The 27,622-nt window shown below is 45.6% G+C and overlaps 1 long non-coding RNA gene across 1 annotated transcript in view; it reads right to left on the bottom strand.

The window, feature by feature from the left end:
* The window catches only part of LOC146073977 (uncharacterized), a 45,170-nt gene extending 19,104 nt beyond the window's left edge, over window positions 1-26,066 (bottom strand). The window contains exons 1-2 of the long non-coding RNA XR_014473351.1: window positions 25,992-26,066; window positions 15,711-15,818 (exon numbers count right to left, since the gene is read on the bottom strand). This is a non-coding gene — a long non-coding RNA (uncharacterized LOC146073977). The remainder of the gene's footprint in view (window positions 1-15,710; window positions 15,819-25,991) is intronic.
* Window positions 26,067-27,622: the final 1,556 nt, after the last annotated feature.

Below are 27,622 nucleotides of genomic sequence, written 5' to 3'. Positions count from 1 at the left end.
CTATCCCGCTCTTTTGAGACGACTTCTGACCTAGAGACACCTCCTCGTCCAATCCTCGATCCGGTGGTCTTCGCCCAAGTAACCATACAGCCATCTCCTCCTCCAGGTAAAACATTTGTTCCCCCCCGAACTCCGCAAGAAAATATTGACATGGGCACATTCTTCCCGCTTCGCAGGGCACGCAGGAGCACAAAAGACCTTGATGTTCCTGTCACGTTCTTATTGGTGGCCAACCATCCGCCACGACGTAACCAACTTCGTCGCCTCTTGTGTGAGATGTGCTCAGCATAAGGTACCCAGAACAACTCCCGCTGGTCCTCTCCGCCCTCTAACCATTCCCACAGAACCATGGACCCATCTGTCAATGGACTTCATTTGTGAACTACCTCCCTCAAAAGGTCATACTGCAATCTGGGTAGTGGTTGACCGATTCTCTAAAATGGTCCATTTTTTCCCACTAAAAGGTCTCCCCTCTGCTCCAGTACTGGCCCAGCTATTTATCTCAACCATTTTTAAACTCCACAGACTGCCCAAAGAGATTGTATCCGACCGCGGAGTACAGTTCGTTGCAAAGTTCTGGAGAGCTCTCTGTGCCGCGGTACAGGTCAAACTCAAGTTTTCCACTGCCTTTCACCCCCAGACCAACGGCCAGACAGAACGGATGAATCAAGACTTGGAGGCCTTTATCCGACTGTTTGTCTCGTCTTCCCAAGATGACTGGGTGGATCTTCTCCCGTGGGCAGAATATATGCATAACAACTCCTATCACTCTTCCTCCGGAACCACTCCCTTCTTTACAGTATTCGGCAAACATCCACGGTCTCCGGATTTCTCAGAATTATCCTCTTCCGAAGTTCCTGCAGCAACCATTTCATTACAACGCTTTGCTAAAATCTGGTCGGATGTCCACACCGCTCTTCTTAAATCTTCCGCCCGATACAAGAGGATGGCAGACAGAAAAAGAAGGGCCGCGCCCCGATTGAAAGTCGGAGACCGGGTATGGCTGTCTACCCGCCATATACGCCTCCGTCTGCCCTCTATGAAGCTGGCTCCTCGGTTCATTGGGCCATACCCTATCATCCAAGTCATTAATCCGGTCGCTTATAGACTTCAACTTCCTCCTTCCCTAAGGATTTCGAATTCCTTCCATGTGTCCCTCCTCAAGCCTTTAAGGTTGAACTCTTATCAAAATAGGATTCCCAAACCGCCCAAGATTAACTCCGAGAGTGGGGCTGAATTCGAGGTAAGACGCATTATAGACTCTCGCTGCCGCAAATCTCGTACCCAGTATCTGGTGGAATGGGTTGGGTTTGGTCCCGAAGAGAACTCTTGGGTGGATTCCATTGATCTTCACGCTCCGAAGCTGATAAAGCAATTTCTTCAGAGAAATCCTCACAAGGCCCATAGGCGCCCTGGGGTCACCCTGAAAAGGGGGGGTACTGTCACACGTAGCCGCGACGGAGCGCGGCGGGTACAGTACTCACCCGTCCGCGCCCGCCGCCGGCTAGCGTGTGCAGGTCCCAGGCTGCGGCGTGCGGGTAGGGGCAGCTCCAGGTAGGGATGGCAGCAGGGAAGCGTCGGGTAGCGGCGTCCTTGCAGATAGCGGCGCCGGGAGGCCGGCGTCGCCATCTTGGTTGAGGGCAGGAGACAGATTGGCCCAGAGTGGAGGTTCCCTCCTCTTCCTGCGCTGACAGCCAATGGCAGCCGCCCCCTGGGGATATAGGGGATCTGCCTAGGCTGTTCAGTGTCAGTGCAATGAGTCTTTGGAGTCATTCACAACTCCTAGCTGATTCCTGGATCCTGGCTCTTTCTCTCCTGACTCTGGTGCCTTGCTCCCTGCATCTTTCTACAAGGAAGTTTTCTCCTGACACCAATGCTGCAAGTCCTACCTAGTGCTTGTTCCTGCTTGTGTCCCAGAATTACCCTGCTCAGCTTTCCGCTGTCCTCCTTCATTCAACTCATTCATTCCATCATCTTTCAGTCATCCGGATCCATTTCTTCTATCATCAAATCAACCTCTTTCCGGATCTTCCTCTATATACTCTGGCTCTTCAAGTATACGTTTCCAGATTTACCTGCCCGTCATTAGTATTGTGCTGGACTCTATTTAAGTTATCCAACTGTCACTTAAAGAAGTATTTGAGTGAAGTTTATCATTTATGAAATCCGTTAATAAACCGGCACGTTTCAATCCTACGCCTCCTGGTCCGTCTCCAGTTCCTGTGCACCACACGACTCCATCCAGCCCTTTAGCCGTGACAGGGTCTCACCTTGGACAGAGCACATTTAACATGAGCATAGTGTTAGAATGCTCCCATAGGAATGGCAGATTAGAAAGCAGGAGGCGCTCTTATTATGAAGCCAAGTACTAACAATTGCATCATATCTTCTTCAGCAGGTTTGAGTTATAATCTGGAATACCGCTAATGCATTTTTCCAGTGCTCCAACAACTTCTGAAATTTGGTTTAGGGATTGGTTAGGTTCCTGCAGTTTGCAGAAACTGACAGTCACAATAACTTTTGTATAATAAAGAGTGATAGAGGGAAAAGGGCCATTTAAATGATGCCACTGTTAAAGATGTCAACTAAACAGTGTATAAATTACTGAATAAAACAATCACTGATAACTAGATACATGACTATATACATTTGCATATTTGCATATGTATTTGCAGATTTTGCCCATTCTCACTGGTTATTGCATATTTTACTTAAAATCTTGTGATGGTGCATATTTTTACAAAGGGGGGCACTTCACATATTAGGCCCCGCCCCCTTCCCACCCACGAATTACGGCACTGCTTTGCCCTACTGCTGCTGGCCAGGTAGTGTTAGAGTGTGCAGGCCAGGCCAATATGTGCGCAGTGTGGGGGACCTTGGATGTACGCTACATCTGACACTGCTCTAGGCTGCCAATCCATTTTAATAAGTCAGTTGGGCGGATGCCGTCATGAAGCTCCTGAACCTTTGCCTGCCCCTGGCCTGGGACTATGCGCCAAGAGAGAGACTTCTGTAGCAGAGGAGGCGAGCGGAAGGGTTGTGACATCACGCGGCGCTGTGGAAACGCCGGGTCACAGCAAGTATGTGGCGCAGGGAGGAAGCCTTCCACTGTACCACCCTCACATGCTGTGCTGACATTTAATCCATCAGCGCTGGAGATGAGGGTCCGTGTAGTTGATGCCAGAAGAGCCTAGGACGCTGCAGTCTGCTGTAGCAGCCAGGAAGAAAAAAACAGTAAGTGCTAACATAGCACCCAATTTCAAATACTGTCCAGTTACCTCAGTGGATGTGGAACGGTCCTTTTCCACTTATAAAAATATTTTGAGTGATCGAAGAAGACACAATCTTACTTCCGAACATTTGGAACAGTACCTGATTGTTTATGTTTTCAAGAGTAACAAAATGTAAAAATAATTGTATGTATGCTGATTTTTAAATAAATAAGTTAAAAATTACTTTTTTATTATTTAGTGTAGCATATTTTAACACTTTTCATGCATATTTTAATTATTTTCTATGCATATTTGCATGCGTATTTCAAACTTTTTATATTGCATATAATCCTGTCTCTACTGATAACAGTGTATAATTGATTTAATTTGCAGAAAATGAAAATCTGTTTGTTTCTCACTAAAAAAATCTGCCAAACAAATACAGTTATTCAGAACATTCAGAAATATGTAACCATACTTCCTCTATGTCAGGGAGACTCCCTGAAAAAGTGATGATCTCCCTGACTCCCTGAATAGTATAACAATACTGGGTGTGTGCAACAAACTGATGACATCACCAATCTCGAGAAGAAATTTAAGAGAGAAGGGGACAGTCTAAGTCTCCTCTCTGCGGCACAGTAGACTCTGTGCAAGCGTAGGTCTCCAGAAACATGGCACCCTCATGTTCCCAGCAACTAATATCTGATGCGCATGCACAGGTCTCTACTGCATCCAAATCTCTACTGCACATGTGCAAATCACTGAGAAAAAGGCCGCCGTGCCATTGTGAATTCTGTTGTAGCAGCAGTGCCAGCGCACAACTCTGGAGATGTGAAAAGTTGTACACTGTATCCATTATGCCACTCTCTGTCCCCCATGGTGTAAACACACTTTTGAGAAGAATAAAAAGGATGTACGCTACAAGAAAATGGACACCGCTCTCCAGTACTCTGCTACATGAGTGGCTGTGTGTCCAAGGATGTGTAAAAAAAGTTACAGGTCATTTGTGCCTGATATACTGAAGCTGTGTACTGTGTTACTGTGGGTTTAATTATAGGGGGTGTGTGTAGCATTTCAGGGGATGTGTAAAGTTGCATGAACCTAATGGAAGGGAAAGAGTTTAGCCCCATAAACACATAACGGGTCTCCGCCGCCAATAATGGTGAAGGCGGGGACCCAGCGGGGTGCTGGCCTCAGCATTGTCAGTGAGCGATGTCGGGTGGTGGGGGGGAGGGGCGACGGTCATGCTGCAGCTGGGCATGTTCGGACGAGGGACGGGGTCAATAAATTTGTGCAGGAGTGCGCATCATTAACGACATGGAATGTACACACTAGAAGGCCCTTTCTGAGCGATATTGTGAACAATATTGCCTAGTGTGTGTGGGGCTTTAGATGTAAGGTAAGATGCTAGAAAACCATAGAGAGCAGCATATTTTTAATACACATTGTTAAAACATCTAAATTTAGTGTGATTCAGAGGAAAGGAGAAGCTGAAAAACTCTCATGGGATTAATCAACTGAGCCCAGTGTTAGGCTGGGGCATGAAGGTCCCATCCAGGATTACAGTGGTAAGGGCTCAAGCTTAAACAGTATCCACCAGATAAAGGCCATCCACCAGAGGGAATGTGCTCACCAACCACAGGGAGATACTTGGCCAAACAACAGAAAGGAAGTAGTCACCCTACATAGAACAGGGACCCTTAATATAGAAGGAGATAAGGGAGTGTCATATCTGCTCATTTGAATGACAGAGGGCTTATATTGGTGTAGTTTCCAAAGAAACAAACCAAGCAACAAAGTTCATCCATAGTTTTGTTCCACCAAGATACTACTGACCCCCTTACAGAAGAACAATGCATTATTTTTTTGCACAATCTGGAAGCTGACAAGTAGAGCAAGGGCCATCAGGCAATGAAAGCCACTGGGTATTTCCCATGTATACCTGTTGGCCAGTCCAACCCTTATTGAGCCCCCTTGGGGAGAGAGTGAGATAAAGTTGGCTATCTTGAGACTTCTCAGGCCCTGGGCTGCACTGTGGCCTTTGCCAGACCATAGGTTTTGCGGCTTCCAGGTTTTGCCCGGTGAATCGTTGCTTTGTATGAATTGTTGGCAGATACATTGTTTTGAATGGTGCTTGAGCTTGGGCTGATGTGCTTTGTAATGGTTCTGCTTGTTTTGGTTTGATCTGTGGAAAGATTGACATTTTGTTATACATCATGTTGCCATACCTGTATGAAACTGCCAACTGAGCGGGATGCTGCTGGTCTTGTTGGAAAAGGTGTCCGGTAGTGTGGCCTGAGTAAGATTGGCTGTGTTTACACTAGGGCCTACGCTGCAAAGTAACAATGCTCAGTACTTTACACATGTGCTGCATCCGTACGGGTCAACAACTTTGAACACTGAATGCCGTGCCATGCCCACCCCTGTTTTTTGGAGCCAGCACTGCTGCTCCTGATTGGCTGCTGGATCGCAAGCTCCAATTGGCTTGCAGACCTGGCAGGGGGCAGCGCGAGATTTCAAATAGTCGAAACCTGCAGTGCTCTGTATACAGCCAGGCAACCTGCCACTCTCTGCCCGGCTGTCAATGGCTGTCACTTCTGCCCGGCGGCTGGAGGACCAGAACAAACAGCTGCTGATTAATCTAGGGATTGATACTACACCTGGGCTCTGGAAGAGTGCAGCATATGCTGGGGTTGAGTCAAGGAGGCAATGGACCACTCCTCTATAGTTGTCACTTGACAGAAATGAAAGGACAGAACCCCCCTTTCTTTCTCTCTGCCATGCCTCCTTCCAGGCCTTAGGACAGACCAGCCCCCTTCAGCCCATTCCCTTCTTTCCCTTTACCCCACTGTCTCCCATCCGGACTGTCCATATGACAAGGCCAGCTCCCTTCATCCCCAGGCAGGGTCTGCTTTCTCCCAGCCAGTGGACCAAGCCCGCATACATTTTCCTTTGGCCGTACCTGCTGCCTTCAAGTTCCCTCGGAGCTCTGTCCTGGCCGGAGCAACAGGCCCCACCCCCTTCTTCCCCTCAATCAGGGGATTACCAGTCTACTCTGTCCCAGTCGATAGAACCAGGCCGTGCCCCCTTCTAGCCCCAAGCCATTCCTCCCTTCCCTTCTTCCTGTTGCCTGCAAGTTCACCTATACCCTGCTCTGTCCCAGTCCTGAGGATCAGGGCATGCTCCCTTCTAGCCCTTTAGCCAGTATTCCATTCTGCTGATCTCTGTTCCAGGTTTAGGACCAGGCCCCGCCCCATCCAGCCATTAGCCAGTCTTCCCTTCCCATCTACCCATCTCTGTTCCAGGCAGGAGGAACAGTCCCTGCCCCCTCAGCCAGTCCAAACTGGCTCAGCCAGTCCAAATGCCATGCTGCTTGCTGTGCTGTCCTGACCCGGAGGACCAATGTAGTGATGTAGTGCAGCGTATAGGGAGTATATAGTGTAGGGATGCAGTGCGGAGTATAGGGGATATATAGGGTAGTGATAATATGTGGAGTATGGTGGGTATATAGGGGGTTATTCTAGTTCATTCTTTCTGACAAAATCCTTCTTAGATGGACAAAACCATGTGCACTGCGGGTGGGGCAGATGTAATTTGTGCAGAGAGAATTAGATTTGGGTGGGGTTTTTCTTCAAAGTGAGATCTATATTGCAGTGTAAAATAAAGCAGTCAGTATTTTCCCTGCACAGAAACAAAATAACTCACCCAAATCTAATTCTATCTGCACATGTTACATCTGCCCCCCTGCAGTGCACATGGTTTTGTCCATCTAAGAAGGATTTTGTCAGAAAGAATGAACTAGAATAAACCCCATAGTGTAGTAATGTACTGCGGATTGTAGGGGGGTATATAGTGTAGGGATGTAGTGCATAAGGGGCAAGTATAACGGGGTGTACTATTTTGTTGCATAATGTGTAGAAATGATATATGGTGTGGTACACTACACTCAAGAACATGCCCCCTTTTGAGTGTCCACACCTCCTTTTCCAGAGCACGCGCACACACAACTACATCCTTCACTTTTGATGCCAAGGTGGGCCTGTGTGCTTTAAACGCCAGGGCCTATTTTTAATCCCATTCCTGCCCTATCTCTGCTCTCCTCCTCTCCCTCTCTGCTCTCTGAGCGTACACACTGGCACCACGAATGCCCCCCCCCCCTCCCATCCCCTCCCCTTTCATGGTGCCCCCACTGTCATTTTCTGCTGGATACGCCCCTGGAACAGACAATGATGTATCCATGCTTTAACATGATCTAAATAAACTAGATGATTTGCCCAAAAAATGGAAAATGCGGTTCAATGTTGATACATGCACGGTTATACATCTACAGAGACCTAATGAATGGGCTAGTTATAACCTAAGCGGGTGGAATTGGGTTAATCAGAAATGGAAAAGGATCTAGGAGTCAAAATTGACAACAAACTGGGGTGTAGTACTCAGTGGGGCAGATGTATGAAGGGTCGATATGGGGGAGAAGGGGTATCAGCGCACGTTATGTGCACTGATACCGCTTCTCCCCCATGTATGAAGCGGCCGGGATGCGGTAATGGACAGGGGCGCTATGCGCCCCTGTCCATATCGGCGCTGCTATCAAAATGATAGCAGGCCGAATGTATGAACGGTCAGCATCGCTGACTGTTCCGCACGAAGCAAGGTTTAGCTTCGCCAGCATCAGGCTGGTGAAGCCCTATCTAAACAGCAGGGACAGCGCTGTCCCTGCTGTCAGCTGTGGGCTGCGCTGGGGATCTTGCGTGAACAGCGAGATCCCGCGCATGCCCAGTGCGGCCGGCCGGGGGACAGGAGATAGCGCATCAGTATTAACTGATGCGCTATCTCCAGAAAGGGACATCGCCGGAGGGGGGAGTTAACGCTCCCCCGCTTCGGCAGACAAGATGTTAATACATCTTGTCGATGTCCCTTCCTGCTTCGCCTCGCTATTGAGGCGAAGCAGGAAGTATCATAGCGGCGCGATAAGCGCTGCTATGATACATCTGCCCCAGTGTCAGGTAACAGCAAATAAGGACAACCGGATACTAGCCTGTATAAAAAGGGGTAAATTTAATAGGATTCAGAAAGTGAGAGATTTGGTAAGAAATCTCCAGGGTTTTTTTAAAGCGGCAATCATTTACACTGCAAAATCAAACTGGTATTGCAGTGTGAATGATTGCCGCTTTAAAAAAACCTGGAGATTTCTTACCAAAACTCTCACTTTCTGAATCTCTCATCCTATTAAATTTACCCTATGACTCAAATGTAATTATGCCACTTTACAGGGCATTGGTTAGACCACATCTAGAAAATGGAGTACAATTCTGGGCTCTACAGTACATAAAGGAAATCATAGAACTGGAAAACGTCCGGAGAAGAGCAACAAATCTAATAAAAGTGTTGGAGAAACTAAGCTATGAAGACAGACTGGACAAATTGGGATTGTTTACAAGGGATAAGAGACATTTAAGGGGAGACATACCGGTAATTAAAATGTACAAAACTATCAGGGGCCAATATAAGGAACTGTCAGGCAACCTTTGAGGAAGGCCTCTAGTAGATGTGGGAGAACTAGAGAGAAGATTTCGTACCTTTAGAAGGAAAAACTTTTTTACGTTCAGGGCAGTTAAATTGCCCTTCATGGTGAAGTGGTGTCGACAGACACAATAACTACATTTAAAATAAGGTTGGACAAACATTTATTGGTTAAAAACATCCAGGGGTACAACCAACAATCATACTTTGTGTCAGAATACACAATATATATAAAGGGATGTAGCAAATCGATCATACACTATAACCAAAGGTTGGCTTGATGGACGAACGTCTTTATTCAGCTACTATGTAACTATAATGTAACTATAATGTAACCATGATCTGCCATGGGCCACATAACCAGTGGATGGTGTCGCAGGTGATCCAATGCTACACCCTAGCACTCATGTCAGTAATGTAGCAGGAGGTGTGGCGCCCCCTGCTGCCTTACTGTATTAGTGCTATCACTGCTGCTTCTATGTAAGGCAGCAGGGATAGCAACTGTAACCACATCTGAATCTTGCTCAGTGTATCTGTTGTCAGTAACAAAGACCCTCATGATGTGTGGCCTGGAATATGCCAGAATATGTATCCAGGAGCTAGAAGGACCATCCACAAGACCATCCACAAGTAAATCCACCATCTTGACAGTGATTTGTGAACACTCCCTCATGTCAGTGTTTTGACAAATGAACATTTATTGCCTGGAAAAAATGATTGTGTCTCTACTAAAACGAGTTTAAATACCTCTTCTGCTACATCTAATGTTACAGTTGCTGTTTAAGTCTCTAGTCAGTAATTTGGTAACACAGGCCAGCTATTTCTGGAATACAGTCAATGTTGTACAATAATTCAGCCTTTTGATACGTAGCCACACAGAAACCTGGAAAGTAGCTCCATTAAGTTTTTCAAAACAGAATCTTTTTTTCTTTAACTTTGTGCAATAATTGGGTAACTATAACTGCAATTATGTAAGTCCCTAGATCAGGCGTTCCCAATCACGGTCCTCAAGGCACACTAAGGGCCAGATGTATCAAACTTTAAAAAGTGATAAAATGGAGAGTGATAAACAGCCAGCCAATCAGCTGCTACCTGCCATGTCACAGGCTGGGTTTGAATAAACTGGTAGGAGCTGATTGGCTGGCTGTTTATCACTCTCAATTTTATCACGTCTTCATACATATGGCCCTAAAAGTGCAGCTTTTAGTGATATGCAGGCTTGAGTACAGGTGACTTAAACAGTACCTGAGTTATTTTGATCTTTACATCTGTGCTGAAGCAGGTGCCAGATGACGCTCCGACAGTTGGGATAATGACGGTGATTAGCCGGACATCGGAATACCAATTGTTAAAATTACTTAGAAGCGAATCATGTCAGCAGTCAAAGAGCAGGGGTCAGACTACTAGCCCTGTACTCTGTGTGTGTATGTATATATAGCATGGCACTCCGGACAATGATAAGTAATATGTTAACATATTGAGATTCTGAACATGTTGACATTTTATTTATTTACAGTTATTTATATAGCACACACATATTCCACAGCGCTGTACAGAGAATATTAGAACAGTCGCATCAGTCCCTGCCCCAGTGGAGCTTACAATCTATATTTCCTACCACATGTACACGCACACACAGACATTCTAGGGTTAATTTTTTTGGAGCCAATTAACCTACAGGTATATTTTTGGATTGTGGGAGGAAACCGGAGTACCCGAAGGAAACCCACGCAAGCATGGGGAGAATATACAAACTCCACACAGTTAGGACCATGCTGGGAATTGAACTCTTGACCTCAGTGCTGTGAGGCAGTAATGCTAACCATTATACCATCCGTGCTGCCCCAGCATCATGTTGACATTATGGAGTGAATCGCTGCCTAGTTCTGCCCACTCCCAGCCACTCCTTCCTGCAAAAGTCAGCAGAATCAGCTTTGGGAAGAGGACCAATTCTTTACATGTACAGAACAGGCTTTGCGCATGTATGTAAACCATTGGATTTATGTCCAACTCTGAATAAGGCCCCTGGTCCGGGGGTGGGCAGGGGAATGCCCAGAATTTTATAAGCGACTCCATGAAAACAATGCCGTTCCCCTGGGAATGCGGGTGGGCCGATGCCGGCGCGGGGTATGCGGCTGACGTCACGTGACATCAGCGGTCGCTCCCTTTAAGGCAGATAGCGGCTGTAATAAAAGTCAGTTTACACTGACTTTTATTTCCAAAGGCAGGAAAAACATTTGATGGTCAGTTACCATGTTCTTCCACATAGTGGCCCTTATTCTGGTTCACTCACAAAGGCAAATTCCTTCTCAAATGAACAAAGCCATGTGCATCTGCCTCCCCTGTAGTGCACATGGTTTTGTCCATTTGAGAAGGAATTTGCCTTTGCGAGTGAACCAGAATAAGGGCAGGGAAGGTATGAAGGCGGGAGGAAACTTGCCTACCCGGGAGGGTCCCGAAAATCGGGTCCCCCTTCTGGCCCCCCGGTAAGGTGGGCAAGTCTCCCGCATTTTCCCTACAGCCCCGGCTCCGCCCTTCCCAGTGGTTTAAAGCTCCAAATTTTGCGGGTCCGCGGGGAGGGGGCGGGGCTAGAATGCCGCGATTCGCGCCATTTCGCGTCATTTTAGCCCCGTCCACCATCCACGGACTTGCGAAAAGATGCTGCTGCCGGTCATGGGGGCGGGGCTTAGTGACATCGGCTTCACCCCGCCCCCACAACGCAGCCTCTTCCCGCCCCCCTTTCACTCCTCTCCAGGCTTCTCCCCCGGAGAGGAGTTTTAAAAAGTCGGCAAGTATGTGATGATATTCCTTGTTATGAGCCAGTAGCACCTTATTATAAAGCAATGATTGCTTCTGCATCATGTGTTTGTTAGGATTTTTCATACTATTATTTTAATAACTGAAATGATTAACCCTTTGAGTGCCAGGGGAATTTGTCAAAATAGGTGTGAAAATTGCAAAGCAAACTTTTTTTTTTAATAACATTTTCAGTGCCAACGTCGCTGTGAGAGATCCTTAAAATATACATTAAAAATGCCAGCGCCGCTCACAGCAACTGTTCTTTTTTTGGGGTGCAATACTTTAACTAAACTTCAATTATTTGACTTGGCACTCAAAAGGTTAATAGAAGTGATGTCATTGCTAGGCAAAACATTTACTATTTTTGCAAATGTTCAAAAAAAGATTTTTTTCTATCCAGAATATACCTGCGTTATATACATTGAAGCCACTAGAGGGAGCTCACAAAACGAGTAAATTGTTTATGTACTGTAGATGTAAAACAGTATTGCAAATCAGTGATTTCTATCTCTTATTATTTATTATTTAGTAACAGTTTCTTATATAGCGCATACATATTCCGCAGCGCTTTACAGAGTATTGAACATTCACATCAATCCCTACCACATGTACACATACACACACACACATTCTAGGGTTAATTTTATTGGAAGCCACTTGACCTACCAGTATATTTTTGGATTGTGGGAGGGAACCGGAGTACCCGGAGTAAACCCACGCAAGCACGAGGAGAATATACAAACTCCTCACAGTTAGGGCCATGGTGGGAATCGAACCCATGACCTCAGCGCTGTCTTGAGGTCTTATATTGATTAAATAAAATGAAGAAAAAAGTTGTTTGTGAGGGTTAAAGGTACAGAAAATGTACATTAGTGGAATAATGAAACAATAGAATAAAAAACGTAGAGTAAATATTTATCTTTTATACTTTTTGTTTTAAAGTTTCTGATTTGCATAATAATTGCATGTTTCCATTAACCCAGTAATCACAGAGAACACGGCACAGTATAGGCCGCAGTATCTCTCCTGGGTACTGACTTTGTGACTGTCCTGACAACTGAGCATCTAGCGCTGTAATCCATCCCGCTACATATACCCAAGGGCTCATTCACCGCTATACGCTGGGAAATGGGAAAAGCTTTAGCTGCGCTTTAGAGATGATTTTTCAACACATTTTGTGATGAACTGTTGCAGCAGCAGCAGACCTTTGCCCATTTAAGCCACAATAAAGGGTAGCATACATCAACGGGAAAAACAGTTTGTGCTGTGTTACCAACTTTGCAGGGGTGTGGATAATTTGGTTGACAAAAAAAAGGCTGACAATCCATAGGTAGACCACTATTGGCAAGCAGAAGGGTGACACATGATAAAGGTTGACATCAGTGGTGTAACTATAAAATTTGCTCCCCCAAGCCAAAAAAGTTTCCTGTGCCCCCCCCCCCCCCCAATGTTATGTCCCATAGTAGTGCCCTAGTTAATATGATTGACAACAGCAGTGCCATAGTTAAGGTTATGCCTTATAGTAGTGCCCTAATTAATGTTATGCTCCATAGTAGTGTCCTAGTTAATATTATGCCCCATAGTAGTTCCCTAGTTAATGTTATTGACCACAGCAGTGCCATAGCTAATGTTATGCCCCATAGTATCATGGACGGTGTAATGGTTAGCATTACTGCCTCACAGCGCTGAGGTCATGAGTTCGATACCCACCATGTCCATAACTGTGCGGAGTTTGTATATTCTCCCTGTGGTTGTGTGGGTTTACTCCAGGTACTCCGGTTCCCTCCCACAATTCAAAAATATAATGGTAGGCTAATTGGCTTCCAACAAAACTTAACCCTAGAATGTCTGTTTGTGTGTGGGCAGGGACTGATGTGAATGTTCAACTATATTCTGTAAAGCGCAGCGGAATATGTATGCACTATGTAAGAAACTGTTAATAAATAAATAGTAGTGTCCTAGTTAATATTATGCCCCACCGTAGTGCTTTAGTTAATTGTATGCCCCATAGAAGTGGCCTAGTTAATGTTAGCCCCCTTATTAGTGTCCTAGTTAATATTTTGCCCCTAGTATTGTCCTAGTTAATGTTATGTCCTATAGTAGTGCCCCAGTTAATGGTATGCCCCATAGTAGTGTTATGCCCCATACTAGTATCCTAGTTAATGTTATGCTCTATAGAATTGCCTTAGTTAATGATATGCCCCATAGTAATGTCCTAGTTAATTTTATGCACTATAGTAGTGCGAGTTAATGTTATGCCCCATAGTAGTGCCCTAGTTAATGATATACCTGATAGTAGTGTCCAAGTTAATGTTATGCCCCATAGTATTGCCCTAGTTCAGTGGTCTCCAACCTTATTTGAGCGAGAGCTACTTGCGACAGAAAAAGACAAAAAAAACCTCCCGGAGAGCTACTAAAATTTTACCAATTCCCCTGATACTATGTCGCACACCGTACTGCCCCTGTGCAATATGCTGCCCACTGTAAAGCCCGACACATTATGCCAAACATTGCAATGCCCCTCACACCTAATGCATACCTTCCAACTTTGGCAGTGGATATAGGAAGATATATGCGTGAGCCGCAGGCCGAAATTTTTTGGGCACCGTTTTGTCGCTGTGAGGGCAAGGCCAGTGCTGTGTGAACTGCCCCCAGCTCCACTGCCAGCCTGATTAGACCATTGCACAGTGTCTAATCCCCGCAGGACAGTCCCCCAAAAAATGGGATGTCACACAAAAATTGTGTGTGTTGAGAGGAGGGCATTATGCCACACCGCAATGCCCGACACACTGGTGTTATTGCTCGTTGCCAAGGGGGGGTTAATGTCCATTGGCAGGGGTTCTTGCTCATTGCCAAGGGGTCACTGCCTGCATCTTCCCCCACACACCTCTGTAGGGCCGGATTAAGGTCTGTGGGCACCAGGGACCCCACCCCCCCTCAGACAGGGGCATCATTTCCCCTGCCCCTGGGAAGCTGGCACCACTCTCACATTACATATTAAATAGAACAATGGACGCTGCAGGGTTCTGTGCGATGCCGACACAGAATGAGATCTGTGATTAGACTTCACAGAGGACATCACTTACCACCAGCCAAACCCGCGCCCTGCTCTCAATCAATGCGTATTTCTCCTCGGAGGGAGCTTTCAGGGCATTGCTTCTGCAGCTTCTAGAAATAGCCCTGCAGAGATCCAGCAGCCCATGCCATCCCTCCGCTGCCGCCAATTCTGCTCCACCGTTCAATACGTCATACCGCATCATGATCTGTCCTATGTCGGGTAGCGCTGGCGCCGGGCCGGGGGTCCCTGCGTCGTATGTTAAGTCAGCAGTGGGGTCCCTGCAGCGGATGGGAAGTAACTACTTCCCATCCGCTGCAGGGACCCCGCCACTGACTTAACATACGCCGCAGGGACTCCCTACCCGCCAGCGCTACCCGACATAGGACAGATCATGATGCGGTATGACGGACTGAATGATGGATCAGCATTGGCGGCAGCGGAGGGATGGCATGGGCTGCTGGATCTCTGCAGGGCTATTTCTGGAAGCTGCAGGCGGGCAATAGTGGTCGAGCCACCCGTTTTGCTCAGGCGAGCTACTGGTAGCTCGCGAGCGACGGGTTGGCGACCACTGCCCTAGTTAATGATATACCTGATAGTAGTGTCCAAGTTAATGTTATGGGCTATAGTAGTGCGAGTTAATGATATGCCCCATAGTAGCGTCCTAGCTAATGTTATGCCCCATAGTAGTTCCCTAGTTAATGATATACCTGATAGTAGTGCCCTAGTTAATGATATACCTGATAGTAGTGCCCTAGTTAATGATATACCTGATAGTAGTGCCAAAGTTAATGTTATGCCCCATAGTAGTGTCCTAGTTATTTTTTTTATCTTTTTATTTTTTAATTATTTGCAATGGCGACACTTCAAGATCTATTGGCAGCTATTGGACCTTTCATGACAGCCCCATGTCTGCAGGTCCTTCGGGTCTGAGGAAATCACAGTTTACAGTGAGTGCTCACACAATTGATTGCCACTTAAAAAAAAAATGGGAAAACTCTCTAAAAAGTTGCAGCTCATTGGACTCTTTATGCAATTCCCAAACCATAGCATGTGCTATGTGCAATTCTAATATTTTGCAGAGGCCCAGCACACGTGCACTAGATAAAAATACACCTTACCTGTATGGTGGTTTCACCGTGACGGGGGGAACTCTGAAGAAATTGAAAGAATGTGAATTCAATTGGTATTCACTATTGATTTAGGAAATCCCAGGATTTGGAATATGCCTGTTTGTGAAGGAATACAACCACAATGTCATCATCATACAACATAGGTTCAACCAGACTTGTACCCACAGTGTCCCCTCTAGCCTCCTGCCCCTGTGTCATTCCAGCCTCCTGCTGCCTGTCACTCCAGCCCTCTGCTCCATCTCTCATCCATTATCGTGTCTTCCCAACCATGTCCCCCTGTGTCACTCCAGTCCTCTGTTTCATCTCTCATCCATTATCGTGTCTTCCCAACCATGTCCACCTGTGTCACTCCAGTCCTCTGCTCCATCTCTCATCCATTATCGTGTCTTCCCAACCATGTCCCCCTGTGTCACTCCAGTCCTCTGCTCCATCTCTCATCCATTATCATGTTTTCCCAACCATGTGCCTCTTGTGTAACTCAAACCTTGTGCTCCCTGTGCCACCTCAACCTCCTCAAGTTATTTCAGCTTTCTGCTCCATTTCATATTGAGCTTTCTGCTCTCTGTGTCACCTCCTGCCCTATGACCACTCCAGCCTCCTGACCTGTGTCGTATCCAACTCCATGTGTCAGCACCAGCCTCCTCCAAGTGTCCCCTCCTGCCCCATGTCTCCTCCAGCCTCCTGCCCCATGTCCCCTCCAGCCTCCTGTTCCTTGTGTCACCTCCTGCTCTGTGTTCCCTCCAGCCTTCTGCTCCATGTGTCACCTCCAGCTCCCTGTGCCATCTCTAGCCTCCTGCTCCATGTTTCATCTCCTGCCCCATGTTCCCTTCAGCATCCCTGCCCTAGACTGCTCCAGCTCCCTGTGTCTTTACAACCTCTTGCTCACCCTGTCTTTAAAGCATCCAACCTCCTTGTCTTTCCAGGCTCCTGCCCCCCTTGTATATCCAGCATCCTGCCCCCATTGTCTATCCAGCATCCTGATCCCCTTGTTTATCCAGCCTTCTGTCCCTTTGTCTTTCCAGCCTCCTACCCTCCTGTTCTGTCAGCATCTTCTCATTGATCAGTGTCACAATTTTGGCAGTCCTGAAAGTCACTCTGCTTGAAACCATGGTCTTGGTTCGATTCTGGGAAATTAGGGGGAAATTTACTAAAGGAAATTTGTAAAAAAATAGGTGTATTTGTATCCAGAAATACACTTATTTTTTACATTTACTATCCCGAAATATCCCGAAAATACGGCAATTCGTATTGATGTGGTATCAATACGAATACGAATTGCCGTATTTTCGGGATAGTAAATGTCAAAATAAGTGTATTTCTGGATACAAATACACCTATTTTTTACAAATTTCCTTTAGTAAATTTCCCCCTTAGTGTCTAATTTTGTACAGTGTACCAGCAGTAAAAGGGTAGGGGGCGTGTATGTATTTGATATTACTATCCCCCAGATCCCAAATTACTTCTTGCTTCCCTTAACTCTTCCCACTCTTACTCATCACCAGAATAAATGATTTCACCATATAATATCTGCTATGACATGTCAAATTGCTGCTGATTGGAAAAACCCTCCCCAGCCCCTTTACAAGCGATTATTTCCGTACTTGCTATGTATATAAAATAGAGTATATAACGGCCATTATATGTCATACCCTTAAAACTTTTCATAAAATCTGGTCTCCTTGGTTGTCTTCTCAAATTCCCCCCCTCCCCAATTTGATTTTAAAATCGGAGGTCACCCCTTCCCACATTCTATCTGTCTTCCTCTCTCCCTTTCCTTCTCTTTCTCCTTCCCTCTCTTTCCTATCTGGTTTCTTTTCTTCTTACTATTCTCTCTATTTTTCCTGTTGTTCCCTCTGTTTTCCCAACTACCTCGCTAGAATGCTCTCACGGGCGGTCTGCCACACCGCCGTCGCGAGGTTCCTTTCTTTTATCTCTTCATTTAAAATTTGGGATCACTTCAGTGCTATAAACTAATTATTCGCTGACTTGTTACTGTACTTGGTTATGCTTGTCTTTTTATGTGATTCACCAATAAACTGTTTAAAAAAAAAGGGGTAAGGGGCAGGTATGTGCTACGGTGCCTCCCGCTCACCACTTAATCCTCCACTGCTGGCACTAAATCAGAAACGGTTATTATTAATGATAAGCACTTAAAGTAAAAATGGGACAGGTGATTTAAGAATTTAATAATAATCGTAATCATCAAATCATCATCATCACAATAAATTAAATAATCTGCAACACAAAAATGTACATATCTTCTGAAACAAGAGTTGGACCTGGGCAGCAGATACAGCAGAGCATTGAGCAGGAAGAAGAATAAACTACAGGAACATTTGCTTACACAAAATCAATATTCCCATTATTAATTTACGAAGCACTAGACGCTTCTTGACGACGCAGCAAAAATCATCATAATATAAGCTTACATATCTAGCAATGAATAATGAATTGTTTGCATCTAAAATCTGTAGGATCCGCTTACCAGGATTTGGTGCAAAATATGTACAAAGCCGCAGCGACCAGTTTGGAATCATCTGTGTTCAACTCCAGATATCATTAAAACTCAGACTATTAGGGTTCTGAGACTGAATTTGGTAACCAACATATACACTATAACTGTGCTATATGGCATTTTACAAGCTCAACCATATGCTACTACTGTAGCTCTGTAATGCACATATTCCCAGTAATGATGGGTATAATTCAATGGTGTATTGTAGGGTTGCCCCACCTCCCAGAATGGCCAGAAGGCTCGCAAAAATGGAAACCTCCTCCCGCCCCCTGGAAAGGTGGGTAAGCCTCCCACATTCTGCCGGACCTTCCCAGACCCCCCCGCATCTCCCCGGTGCTTAAAATTACACTGTAGTGTGTTCTGGGGTGCAAGTGTGCAGTAAGCAATCTCAGAGGAGGCGGTGACCAGCAGTTGCATCAACCGCATTCAGGTCAGCAAAAGCAGCAGCTTGACCCATGGGGGAGCAGGAGCGCCAAGTGGGCCACTGGTGAGCTGTCCTTTGTTGTTTATTCTCGTGCTGGGAGTACTGGCTGTGGAGGGTGATGTCTGTTCTGCAGCACAGATAAAGTGACAGTGCAGTGCCAGTGCAGATTGCCCCATCCCATGAAGGGCAGGGCCGGCGCCACCACTAGGCAGCTCTAGGCATTTGCCTAGGGCGCCGGCACCTGGAGGGTGGCAGTTCGCCCCTCACCCCCAGCATGGAGGGTTAGCGAACTGTGGTACCTGTGTAAAAAACTTGCGTCCCCGGCGTCCCTGCTGAGTGCTGGTGCGTGCAGGGGTGTCTGTGCCGCCGGGGGAACCTGCGGCGCTGTTATTGTGTATAAGCTGGCCGCGGCGCCGCGGGAAGCGCTAGTTATTTTCTATTCACTGTAGGGACCCCGCCGGGCGCGGCCAGCTTATACACAATAACAGCGCCACAGGTTCCCCCGGCGGCACGGACACACCTGCACGCACCAGCACTCAGCAGGGACGCCAGGGACGCAAGTTTTTTACACAGGTACCACCCACCCCCCGGCACCGGGGCGCCCCCACCCCGACTCGCCTGGGGCGCTCCGGTGCCTTGCATTTGTCAGACCCTGTGTTTGCATCTCTCTACACCCTTCCTACATCTATGTATCACCTCCCTACCACCCTGAATCTCTCTACCCCCTCCATGCCATTCTGCCTTTCTCTACCCCCTCTGTGCCGCCCTGCGTCTGTCTACCCCCTCCTTACATCTATGTGTCCCCTCCCTACCACCCTCTACCCCCTCCGTGCCATTCTACATCTCTCTGCCCCCTCTGTGCTGCCCTGTGTCTCTCTACCCCCTCCTACATCTATGTGTCCCCTTCCTACCACCATGCGTCTCTCTACCCCCTCCATGCCACCCTGCATCTCACAATCGACTACCCACTGCCCTGCATCTCACCACAAAATTCCTACCGCCCTGTGTCTCTTTTCACCCTCTCTACCACCCCAGAATCTCTCCACCCCCTTCTTGTGTCTCACTATCATCCCCCTACTGTCCTGCATCTGTGTCTTTGCTCCCTACTGCCCTTCATCTCTCTCTCTGCTCCCTACTGCCACGCTTTTCTCTATCCATTCCCTACCACCCTGTGTCTCTCTATCCATTCCCTACTGGATAGGAATGGAATGAATAGGTGTGTGTCATATAATATAAGTGGCAAGCAACAATCAACAATTTGGACAATGTTAAGCCGATGTCTGGGGTACCATGCTCAATGATTTAAATGTTGAAGGTTAACAAGGTTGATACATTACAAGAGACATCATCGACGTTTCATGGCCCACCGGCCATTTCATCAGGATGCAGTCTCTAAGAATTCTTACAGACTGCATCCTAATGAAATGGTCAGTGGGCCATGAAACGTCGATGATGTCTCTTGTAATGTATCAACCTTGTTAACCTTCAACAAAGCGTATCACTTTAAAAAATACCTGAGGAGTGCCGACTATTATTTCTGCTTGCTGCAAAAATACATGTTGTCTATCTATCTATCTATCTTCTATCTATCTATATCGATGTGTAGATCGGCACTCCAAGGGTGGATACAGTCTGGAAGGTGCCTGGGTGCCTTTCCAGTGTCAAGTGACAGAGTAATAGCAGAGGGGGTAGCGGAGGCACTCACAGGAAGCAGGAGACAGCAGTGTCTGGCGACGTTTCGGTCTGTGTTAATTTGCGGGGAGTGCCGCACCAACAAACTTTGTTTATCTGAATCCTTTAGTGGAGGCACCCAGCGAAGTAAGAACCAGCGTCTGTGCAGTGTGTTGTGCCGGTCTCTTGGACCTATATATATATATATATATATATATATATATATATATATATATATATATACACACACACACACACACAAAGTACTGTGCAAATATTTTGGGCAGGTGTGAACAAATGCTGCATAGTGATGATGCTTTACATAATAGAAGTGTTGATAGTATATTTGTATCAATTAACAAATTGCGGAGTGAATAAACAAACAGAGAAATCTAAATCAAATCAATATTTGCTGTGACCACACTTTGCCTTCAATACGGCAATTCTTCTAGCGGGAACACTTCTATTTTGAAAGCTTTCTAAAGCTGTGGCCACACGGTTCAATTTGCACTAATGACTTTGACTAGTCAAAATCGCATAGCACATAGGAGATTATTCTGGTAGCTATGCAATGTTTTCTATATGTGTATACGCTGGGTGTGAGCGGCACGGAGAACTGCTAGTGGGATATTCACACCCATCAGGGCGGGCAGGTGGCGGTGATCCCATGAAAACGCTGGGCATTCCCATGGAGATTAGGCAGTGACATTGGGGGCGGGCAGCTGACATCACCGGATGTGAGCTGCCCGCCCTTTTACCGTACAGAGAACACGCAAAGCTAAGACACCAGAGAGTGTATTAGTTTTGTGGGTACCTTCCAAATACTTCGCTCGTTGGTGACCATCGAATGATTTGGCCCAAGAACATACATTCGCAGCCATGCAGAGAACTCATTGAGGGGGGGGGGGGGGGGGGAGCGGTCGACTGAGCGGCTCAAGCGGATCTGGTGTGACTTCTCCCATCAGAGAAGTTGCACAAGTGTATGGCCACCTTAAGTTGGGGGGAGAGGGGGGGGGGGGGTAGGGAGAAGGTATGCATACTTACCAGACCCCTGTCAGGATTCTCTCCATCAGGATTCCGCTGTCAGTGGTCTGACTGCCAGCATCCCGTCCGCTAATCATCCCTATGAATTCCTTTTATTTCCTATTTTTACAGTTACACCTTTGCTGTTTCGGGTGTGGTAAATGGTCCCAACAGTTGGGATCCCGACAGTCATTAGCCCGATGTCGGGATCCCGACAAGCGCAACAAAGCCCCTTGCGGGCTCGCTGTGCTCGCCACGCTGCGGGCACGGTGGCTCGCTACACTCGCTACCTATTCTATTCTCCCTCTATGGGGGTCGTGGACCCCCACGAGGGAGAATAGCCGGTGGCTGTCGGGACCCCAAGTGTCTGTGTTTTGACTGTCGGGATCCCGATGCCAGGGTAAAGACTGTCGGGATCCCGACTGTCGGGAAACTGTCCGGCACCCTGCTGTTTCTATTTGCTAAGAACAAATTGACTCTAATCACTATAAGGATGACAATGAAACACAATAAAATTAAGGATATAAATAGAGCAGCGCTGTTTCTTTACAATGGTTTGTACCAAAACTCACAATTCATGATGAAATTCAAAAACACATCAGGGTATCTTTGTGCTTCAATTCCTACAAGGCCGATAACCAATAGATAAAAAAACTTTTTGATGAAAAAACTTTATTGGATACTTCAACTAATAAAAGTAACACCATAAAAGTTCAACAGAACACAAGCAAGGTAAAATGCAGTTGGTAAAAAGGACCAGAATGGAAATGGACCTTTCGGATAAGTCCACTCACAATTTAGTTTGTGTGAAAGTCTAGCAATAAATACCTTGATTAATGTCCATAAAGCAGCCAGGTAGTCCAAATAAAATACTAGCCCAAATACCAACGCGTTTCGATTATAGAAATCTTTTTGAAGGCCTGATGTGTTTTTAAATTTCATCTTGAATTGTGAGTTTTGGTACGAACCATTATAAAGAAACCTTTATATGCCTATACTAATTCTGTACATGTGTGAAAAACTACGTTCCATCTTTTCCTACCACGGGGTGGATCTGGTGAAGATACACTATAAAGATACCTTTACGTGTACACTACCACACCTATCTTTGTGAGCGTGGTATGTTATCCCAGTGATCTAGAAAAATAACGTATTTGTCCAAATAATCCTACAAATTTGTTTTTTTTCTTCTCTTTTCTCCAAAATGAATAAATACACGAGGATCTGAGAAGAGGAAGGACAAAACTATTCCCAGAGTCAAGGACATTGCTCTATTAATATACTTAATTTTATTGTGTATCATTGCCTTTATTATGACTTGTTTCGGTCTTTTGTGATATTTGAGCTGCTCCTCCGTTTATTGTGCCCTGATTACCCCCTATTGTATATACTTGTCACTATAAGAATGATGTTTATATATTTTTACCACTTGTTTTTAAATATATGTATTATGGTTTAACTTCTGGTCATTAGGTATTTTACTTTTTTCAGTGTTTGCACAAACAATAGCGTGACCATTTTCTAGACCTTCACTCACCTCTTCTAAACCAGTTTTAGTATTTTGCAGAATTGGTACCACATTACATATACCATACCACAGTACACATACTGCACCACAGAACATATACTGTACCCCAGTACACATACAGTAGCGCACGCAGGGGGGGTTTCTGAGTACCCAGAAACCCCCCCAGGAGTCTATGGACCCTAGTCTGAAAGCTGAGAGTCCCCTCTTTCGATGGGTACAAGAATTTTGAAAATCGGCCCTTGGGAACCGGAGATATCTGACATCAAATCAGTGGTCCCCATCCAAGCCTGTTAATTGCTCTTCCCAGTCAGATATTTCAGGTTCTGTCTGACTTAGAGTTTTTCTGAGGGTATATTCCAAAAGCTGGGACTCGCTCCCTTTGATGGACACTAGTAGCTTGTCTCTACTTTTCCCAGAACCAGAGATATCAGCCTTCCAGCAGCTCCACACACCTGGTATGTAGTTTTATATTCTCGTTGGCAGATTACTCTGCCTCCTGAACCCTGATCCCCTAGTCCTCAATACCATTTGGTAGGTGGGATTCTCTAGTTTTCAATTCCATTAAAATCTAAGAAATCTATTTTTGGGATCTGGAGACATCTTCATTCAAGCAAGCTGTCCTCCCACCAGATAATTATGAATAATAAGCCCACTCCACTATACACACCTCCTCTGCGTATTAAACATCCTCTACCACCCTGGAAGTTATGTATCAGGTCACCTTCATTCAGCCCAATGCCCCCTTCTCCCACCTCATCTCCCACCATCTGTGCAGTAAAGGGGTAATTAGTGGAAATTACTGATCCAGGCCCTACATGCTGAGCGGTTTATATAATACCCCCTACCACCCGCGGGACATCAAAGCTTTCCCCACCCCTACCGCTGGAGGATAGGTATGGGCCCCAATACATTGCTATGCCCAGGGGTCTACACTGCTGTTAAAGCCCCTGTATGTATGTGTATGTGTGTGTGTGTATATATATATATATATATATATATTTATTATTATTATTGATATAAAATTGGTCTATCTATAATACTTTAACTGACCCGGCATATACTGGGTCATTTAAGTGTCCATCTCCGTGCTTTGCTCCGCCCCTCTGGAAACCCCCTTCTGAAAATCCTGCGTTTGCCCCTGCACATACCATACCGCACCACAGTACGCATACTGCACCACAGAACATATACTGTACCCCAGTGCACATGTTACCACATCACATATACTGTACCACAGTACACATACCATACTGCAGTACACATACTGCACCACAGAACATATACTGTACCACAGTACACATACAATACCACAGTACACATACGGTGCCACAAAAGACATACCGCACCACAGTACACATACCACCTCACAGTACACATACCATACCATACCACAGTACACATACCATACCACAGTGCACATACAGCACCACAGTACACATACCGTACCACAGTACACATACCACACCACATCACATATACCATACCACAGTACACATATGTTACCACAGTACATATACTGTACCACAGTACACATACCATTCCGCAGTACACTTACCACACCACAGTACAAATACTGCACCACAGAACATATACTGTACCACAGTACACATATGTTACCACAGTACACATACCATACCACAGTACACATACCGTGCAACAAAAGACATACCGCACCACAGTACACATACCACCTCACAGTACACATACCATACCACAGTACACATACAACACCACATCACATATACCATACCACTGTACACATACAGTATGTTACCACAGTACATATACTGTACCACAGTACACATACCATATCACAGTACACATACCATATCACAGTACACATACCGCACTACAGTACATATACCATATACCACAGTACACATACCACACCACAGTACACATTCCGTACCAAAGTACACATATCACACCACAGTACATATACCATACCACAGTACACATACCGCACCACAGTACACATACCGCACCACAGTACATATACCATACCACAGTACACATACCGCACCACAGTACACATACCGCACCACAGTGCATACAGTATACCATACCACAGTACACATACCGTACCACAGTACACATACCATACTACAGTAAATAAACAATAACTAATGGCAAACAACTTTTAGTAATATTGCACAGACAGCAATCTGTCTAGAACCCCAGCACAGACATTTCTTTATTTTTTATATTATAGCAATTTAAGATATCCATTAATACCCCCTTTCAGATACACCACTCAGGATTTTAAATCCGGTACAATCCCAGGCTTTTAAAAAACCCGGTCAATTGCAGGTGGGCAGGACCTGGGATTTTAGTCGACTAAAATTCCAGAAATAGCCTTTCAGACATCCGCTAGTCCCAGGATATTTGCTTATGTCTGAAAGGGTATATAACTGGTATTCTCTATATACAGAATTAAAATGATTATTTTTTTAGTTACCCTTTTAATTATATTGACTTATTTTGTACAAAAGGCTTAAAATGTCATGACGATTAAACAACTTATTTAAAGGTTTTCCGTATCGCACATAATAAATATAAATGTACGTCAGTCTTTTTTTTTTTTATAACATACAGTATATTGTTCATAACTGTTGGATACAAACAGCCATGGCAGATCCTTTCACACCATACCTTCTAATAGGATTACATATGTAACATAATACAGACAGGAGGTCTGCACGATGATTACTGCTTCATCTTGCACAATCATTTTATTTTTATCAGTTTAAGGGAATCCAGTTAGCTGCAGCTATGAAGAGGATACAGGTTCCAGATATTCTACATGTTCATAAATTAGCAAATTCCGCACGCAAGCTGCTCATTCATAAGTTAAATATAGAAAAATGCCATCTGTCCATTAAAAAAAATACAGCAATACGCCTGGCTATTTTTAGTCCGCAGAATAGTTTTGATTTTATTTTCTGTAGATAAAGGATTGCTAATTATATTACACACAGCTTATCAACATAAAGACATAAGAACTGTACAACTGTCCCATGCAAGTGCGTACAAATGCTGCAAAATCCTGACGACATGCAATCTAACTGACAACTATCACACGGACTGTATCAATATAATGAAACCTACCAGGCTAGAAGCATAGAGGCTTCATGTGCTGGAATCTGGTATGCTCTATGTGGGTGCTGCTGTGTCAGGTTCCTCCATGAGATTTTGTTTCAGGCAATGAATATTTTGTGGGTGGGGTTATACACTATGCAGTTAAATGCAGCATTTGCATTCAGTAACCCTATAGAAAAACTAAGCCATAGTATATATTATTTATCCACTTGTATTTCTGTTTTATCCTTAGGGGGACAGGAATTAGTAGCTATTTCTGTGGTGGCCTGAAAGTTGGCGCAGAAAAAGTTCTGTGAAGGAATGAATCACGTAGCTGCTGTGGGTCGGTGTGGGTAGTGGGTAGGCGGTAACATTTACATAAACATACTGATACATTACAGCTGGGGTAGCCAACGCCAGTCCCCGAGATCTACCAACAGTTAATGTTTTCCAGATCTCCTCACAGAATCACAATTTTAGCAATTAGCTCCACCTGTGGATCTTTTAAAATGTGTCAGTGAGTAATGAGCGCACCTGTGCTTCAGCTAGTCTGGAAAATGTGAACTGTTGGTAGGTCTCGAGGACTGGAGTTGGCTACCACTGCATTACAGTATAATGCTACAGGTAGGACTATTTTTCAGCAGGCTCCAGCAGGAACTGAGGGCCTTATTCTAGTTCACTCTTTCTGACAAAATCCTTCTTAGATGGACACAACCATGTGCACTGCAGGGGGGCAGATTTAAAATGTGTAGAGAGAATTAGATTTGGGTGAGTCATTTTGTTTCTGTGCAGGGTAAATACTGGCTGCTTTATTTTTACACTGCAATATAGATATCACTTTGAAGTAAAACCCCACCCAAATCTAACTCTCTCTGCACAAGTAACACCTGCCTCACCTGCAGTGCACATGGTTTTGTCCATCTAAAAAAGATTTTGTCAGAAAGAGTGAACTAGAATAAGGGCCTCAGTTCCTGCTGGAGCCTGCTGAAAAATAGCACTTGTTACAGGTTAGCCTCCAACCAGGGCCGGCAATAGAAATCTTGGGGCCCCATACACTTATACCTCTGGGGCCCCCATACCTCCCCAGATATCCTCACTGTGCCGCGACACTGCACCCCTGTAAACCATCGTCTTCCAGTCGGTTTAGGCACTAATTGGTGTGGGGTAACAGGATGAGTGGGGACAAGAATCGTGTAGTGACCGGTTGTGAGCAAGAATGTGGGGGTAGCATGTGTGGTTTGACAGGATGAGTAGAGACAAGGAGTGTGGGGTGACGGACTGTAAGCAGGAAGGTGGGGTAGCATTTGTGGGGTGTCAGGATGAGTGGGGATAAGGAGCATGGGGTGACAGGCTGTGAGCAGGAAGGTAGGCGTAGCGTGTGTGGGGTGATGGGATGAGTGGGGACAAGGAGTGTGGGGTGACGGACTGTAAGCAGAAAGATGGGGTAGCATTTGTGGGGTGTCAGGATGAGTGGGGATAAGGAGCATGGGGTGACAGGCTGTGAGCAGGAAGGTAGGCGTAGCATGTGTGGGGTGATGGGATGAGTGGGGACAAGGAGTGTGGGGTGACGGACTGTGAGCAAGAAAGTGGGGGTAGCATGTGTGGGGTGTCAGCTACTACTGTAATGACATTTTTTTTTGTTTTTACATCACCGTTTCACA

The sequence above is a fragment of the Crinia signifera genome, chromosome 4 (genome assembly GCF_055691185.1).
Source record: "Crinia signifera chromosome 4, ASM5569118v1, whole genome shotgun sequence".
NCBI classification, from domain to species: domain Eukaryota; kingdom Metazoa; phylum Chordata; class Amphibia; order Anura; family Myobatrachidae; genus Crinia; species Crinia signifera.
The sequence above is the reverse complement of the archived record's forward strand: the minus strand, read 5'-3'. Positions and strand labels throughout refer to the sequence as shown.